At 46.6% G+C, this 5,528-nt stretch overlaps 1 pseudogene; it reads left to right on the top strand.

The window, feature by feature from the left end:
• The first annotated feature begins 4,860 nt into the window (after nucleotides 1–4,860).
• Nucleotides 4,861–4,961, top strand: LOC128772808 (U2 spliceosomal RNA; annotated as a pseudogene).
• The last annotated feature ends 567 nt before the right edge of the window (nucleotides 4,962–5,528 follow it).

Genomic DNA, 5,528 nt, shown 5'->3' with positions numbered 1-5,528 from the left:
TTTCTCCGAAATTGCTCCTGCTGAGTTATGACACATCCGTGTGCTCGGTGAGCTGGAGGAAGAGCCGAGTTGGAAGGGACCCCTGACTTCCTCACACAAGCCCCAGAGGACAGCATTGGAGAGATGTGTCCTGAGGTAACCTCGGGACTGCCCCCAGGACTCCCCAGCCCTCTGCTTCAGAGGTCAGGCCACAGGGCTGTCTCAGGAGTGGGAGGTAGTATGTGCAGGCTGGGTGGTCAACACAGAGGGCAGCGGGGAGAGGGTGCGGTAGGGCTGTGACACTAAGGAGTCACCAGTTTTCCAAACCCCAAGTCCAGCCCCAAAGCAATAGAGCTAATCTTGCAACTTGGCGTCCTGAAAGGGGAAGGCACGAGTCAGAAGAGGCTCACAAAGCCATGAGGTGCCAATTTCCACCTCATCCCCGAGTCATAATTCTCCAGGCCTCGGATCACTCAGGAGAAGCGCTTCTGCCAGCCCCAGGCCTCCTCCCACCTCCTTAATTCCAGCCCAGCCCAGAGCTCCTGCCATAACATGCATGATCACAGCCGTGGGCCGAGGGCCACAGCCAGGTAACGTGTATTTGAGATCTATGGGCAGAGCAAGCCTTTGCAAAATATTGAGGCCCCTTAAATCTAAATATCTCTGGCTTCTATAGTCCTTTCCCTGCTCGCCCTCGTGGTATCAATCCTCCCCATAAGGTCAGAACATTCCTGCTCTCCTCTCTCCCAGAAGATAGCTGTAGATAAGAAGTTGAACTTCAAACCCTCCGACCTGCACTGGAGCCCAGCCGCGTCAATAGCGGGGAAGCTCGGTGTTGAGCACGTGGGAAGCCTCCAGTGAGTGTCCATTCCTCTGAACCCATCTGTCGTCTCAGAAGGATGCTGCTGTCAATATTATGCACCTGAACACTTACTTCTTCTAGGGTGTGGCTCCCGACTTTTTCTAAGCGTGACTATCATGTTTTAAAGCCAAGAAATTTCAGAAGCCAATGCCTTATGATTAAGATCTATTGATTAAGAGAGTACATCAAAAACCCACAGCGACGTCAAGTCAGCACTTCTCTGAAAACAAGCTGTATTGGTTACTCACAACGGCACCTACTGTATGTAAAAAATCTTAGTACGTGTATGTGCAAAGTTGACCATCCATCCAGTCTGTGGCCACGTTTTGTTCAAAATGCAGACCCCTGGGTACAGCCCTCCCATCCTGCCAGAAACCTGTGGATTTGGAAGTAGAGTCCTGACATCTGCATTTTAACCCCAAGTGTGTTTTTTAAATGGTGGTCAGCCACTGACCACTCTTGAGAAATACTATCCCAGGGGGACTTATTCGAATTATCTGTGGTGGCTTTTAATAATTTAGCTAAATAGGGCTGTTGTTTTCAGCCTGTTAATACTTTGTAGTAGTTTTGCTCATCATCTGTTTTTAATGTTTTCTGAGGTCTGTGAAGGTAACCATGGGAAATACTGGCTTATTGGCTTGGTCACCAGATTGGGGAGGTGCTGAAGTTAGAATGTAGTGCTTTGTGAATGTCCATTAAACCACATGATTTCCAATATCTTTGCCTTTCACTGTAGAGACTCAAAGCTTGCAAATCATTTCTAGCCCTGCAAAGAGAAATTGAAGAAGGTTTGTGTTACTTCTTATTGGCTCTATACCAGTTTTACAAACTCAGGTTTGGCCAGAGTTATCCCCTTAATTGTGTGTTTTCCAAATCATACAATCCAGAAATCCATAATTGGACAGTTCACGTAGTCCTAGAAGTTTAGCTCCCCTTCTACAATAAACACGGGGATGACCATGGCGTCACTGTTCCTGATCCGGGCATAGCATTTGGCTCATCCATCCAGGAGTCCAATTCAAGACTATGGATAGTTTCAGAATCCATTTTGTGTAAAGGGAAAGAGATTTGCTCCTTTCAATAATGCCATGGAATTTCCGACCTGATTATTAAAAGCTCTGATGAGTCAAATTTAGGCTGGGTTCCTGGCTCTGCATAACTCCCACATTCCTTGAGTTTTGGATTCCTCCAGAATTCATCAGGTCTAAGTCATACACTGCCTCCAGTTCCTATGTTATATTGGAGATCAGAGGAGCATAGCAAAAGTCTGCTTCCCTGGACCAAATTTCCATTTAACTCAGAAAATAGAGCTCTTAATTTATATTTCCCTTGACAAACAATGGTTTAACTTACAGGGGGAAAGCGTCTCAGGAACTTGGACAAACTTAAGAGAACTAAATTAGGGGTTAGATAAAACTCAGCCTTCCCCCTTCAGCCAGGTTCTGCCATCTCTAGTTACTATAAACAATTGCGATTTTGAAAGTGTTGAAAAAGAAAAAAACACACTGACAATCTCCCCCAAAGGAGAAAGGGATTACAGGACCATTTCGAGTCTCTGCCCTGGTTGGTGGTGATATGGTTATACAGGACAACTTTAGCCCTAGACGAGCAAGGACGCCTCACTGCTGTTCGACTAAGTCCTTGGAATGAGCAGTAAATGGTCCCAACCTCTGCCATTTGTCTGAGAAGTTCTATTATGAGATGCATAATGAATCCATAGAATAGTAGGCAATGTCTTCCAGGATCTCAATATCTGTATCTCCTCTCCCCACCACACACACCCCACAAGTGGGAGGGGTGGATTTTTAGCCTACTTTGAAAGCATGTGGGAAGTACCTACTTTGTGCTGGGAATCCTACAGGCAAAAATATTGAAGATAAGGGCCTGAGAAGATGTGTAACATAAGATCTTCCATCCAGAGATAGAAACTCAAGAGCATCCTTTAGTGTTTCCTACACTTGCTATGAAGGAGGAAATGGCTATCCATTTGTTTTTCTCCAAAATACATGAACCAGAGAAGGAGCACTGATTAGCCCTGACACAGTTTCAAGACAAGATATAGCCCTATGTTGCTTTCTGTCATTCTGCAGTGACCACAACGTACCCAAGTTTTCCAACTTGAGGAAACTCACTTCCACCCTGGGAAGACCCTTGGGCAGAAACCTCCAAGGACTCCTAAAGATGGGAGTGTGCCTTTGTCACCCATGACATTGGTCAAACCTATGTGCCTCTGGGGTCCTTGGTTTCTGCATCTACACAGAGAGGAAGTCGGACCAGACTACCAAGGCCCCTTCCAAATGAGACAGTTTACAGGTCTGGAAGTTCCCAGCCCTCGTGGCTCCCTTCCCTGCCCTGCCTTAGACCCTGACTTCTCCCTCTTTCTTCTCAACTTCCTCACCCAGGCCCCCATACTCTCAGAGGAAAAGAATTAGAAGAAACAATCTGTACTACATAATCCGTGTCTAGCTGTTACTTGGGTAACTGCCTCCTGGGTGGGGATGGGATGGTCTTTGCATTTTAACAAGGCCCCACAGGGTTTCAGCGTCAGTCCAGCTAATAGCAGAAGGGAAGGTGAAAGGGAAAGGGAGATTCCTGGACTCCTTTAGCTCACCCCTCCTGTCCCAGTGCCCTGCTTTTATGAATGACATGGTCCTAGAGACGCCTATTTCATAGAAGAGGAAAGGAGCCATTGTCTAGAACAAGTAGAAGAGAAAGGAGAGACAGACCAGGGGGAACTGTAGCAAGAGGAAGGAATGGAGCCAAAAGGCTTCTGTTTAGAAAAAGAATGGAGATGACGGGGATGGCAGGTATATATCTGGCAGGTTGCCAGTCCTCCAAGACGTGGCTACGTGGACCACAACGTCTCCTGCTGTAGCAAGTCGCCCCTCATGCAGCCTCCAGGAGCCGCCATCATTGGTCAGTTGACGAGGGAGGTTGAGCCTACTCGCCCTCCATGAGGCTACACTCAGCAACTTCAGACTGTGGCACACCGAAGTCAGAAGAGGGCAGTGCAGCAGCTCTGCCCTTCTGAGAATGATAACATCAATGGCCATCCTGGCACCTAATTACCAGAACCATCGTCAGACAGAGGGGTACGCACACCACGTTCATCTCAAATTCTAAGGGGGCATTTGAGGTAAACGCCACCTCGACAATGCGCCAGGTTCCCATCTAGTCTCCCCTTGAGAGCTTCCACTGGCAGAGAACTCATTACTTTTGTGTATACTTCATTGTCAGGCAGCAGGAAGGGTTTCCCTTGAGCTGAAGAAGAAGTTCCCTCTCTGTAGCTTGGACCCACAAAGCCCAGCTCAGTCCTGTGGAACCACACAGGAGAAAAACATAAGCCCCTTCTTTGTATCAGCCCTTTACAGCCCGATGTCACCTCCCGTGTCCCCACTGTGCCCTCTTCCATGACCAGGCATGCTTGCGTTCTTCGACTGTTCTTCATACAGCCAGGTTTCAAATCTACTCTGGGCTGGTACTTCTTGCAACTCTGGAGAATTCCTCGGATTGTTTGAATTAGAGACAAAGGGTACTTTCTTCTCCCCATTTTGATTCTAAGCACTAAAACCTTTGCGACATCAGGAGGCCATGTGATTGCCATGATCTTGGGTGTATCTCCTTTCTGAGCTTGAAGGAGTTTGAACTTCATAAACTCGCAGGCTCCTCCCACTTCTGCAAATATAACCAAGTATAACGTGCCATCTGCCGAGCCTGTATTCTTCAGGACTCTCCCCCACTGCGAGCTGCAGACCACCAGCCTTCGTGGGAGAAACAGAGGATTCTGCTATGAAGCCAGCACTCTTCCATGTAGAATGGTCCTACCTTTGCTCCTCTCTTGCCACATACATCCACCTATGGTTCTTTGGCAACTTCTGTTGTCCTCTAAGACAGCTTTCCATTTTAATCTAAGTTTCATCTTGAGGCAAACATTCAGAAACATCTTAAGAAACATGGAGATTTTGTCTCCAGGACTAGCTATGATCCAAGCGTGTAAGCTTGGATAGCTAGAAACTAGGATTGCTTCTTGGTCTTTTGGCTAAGCTCAAGTGTAGTATCTGTTCTTATCAGCTTAATAGCCAGGGAGTTGGTTTTAAAAAAATCCTATTTTGGAGTGTTTAGATCAGATAGGGGACCTGAGAGAGATACTCAGTTTACTAACTAGCCTGGGCTATTTACAGACCTATGGAGGACCCACAAGATAAGTCCCAAAGCCTAAGACAGGCTCTGGACAGGGCCAAGGGGCCAGGAATATGGGAATGACAAGACAGGGACCTGAGCAGAGCCAAAAATTTCTCAAAAACCAGGGAGATAAAAAGTAGGAAAAAAAAACAGACAGAGAGAAGTTATCTTTAGGATCATTCCTTTTATCTTCATGTGTCATTTGTTCCCAGCCTCTTCCCACTGCCTGCAACGGGGCCTGGCATATTTAGATGTCAATAAATGTATGTGAAATAAATAAATTTCTAATCAAAACCTTGTTAATAGCTCTAGGCTTCCACCATTGGGTCATTTACACCACCAGCATTTATTAAGCACCAACAGTGTTCAAGGCACTGTTGTCTAGACACTGAAGAATTTATAAGCAAATATGACATGAGCTCAGAGCTCAAGTTCCAGTAGGGTAGTTGTGATATTTACTCAAACGGCAGGAAGGGCACAAAGACGTGGTCAAGATAAGACAGGG

This window comes from Panthera pardus, unplaced genomic scaffold, assembly GCF_024362965.1.
Source record: "Panthera pardus isolate Hobbes unplaced genomic scaffold, ASM2436296v1 HiC_scaffold_10, whole genome shotgun sequence".
In the NCBI taxonomy this organism is placed as follows: Eukaryota; Metazoa; Chordata; class Mammalia; order Carnivora; family Felidae; genus Panthera; species Panthera pardus.
Note: the sequence above shows the minus strand (reverse complement) of the source record. Positions and strands in the feature narration are given on the sequence as shown.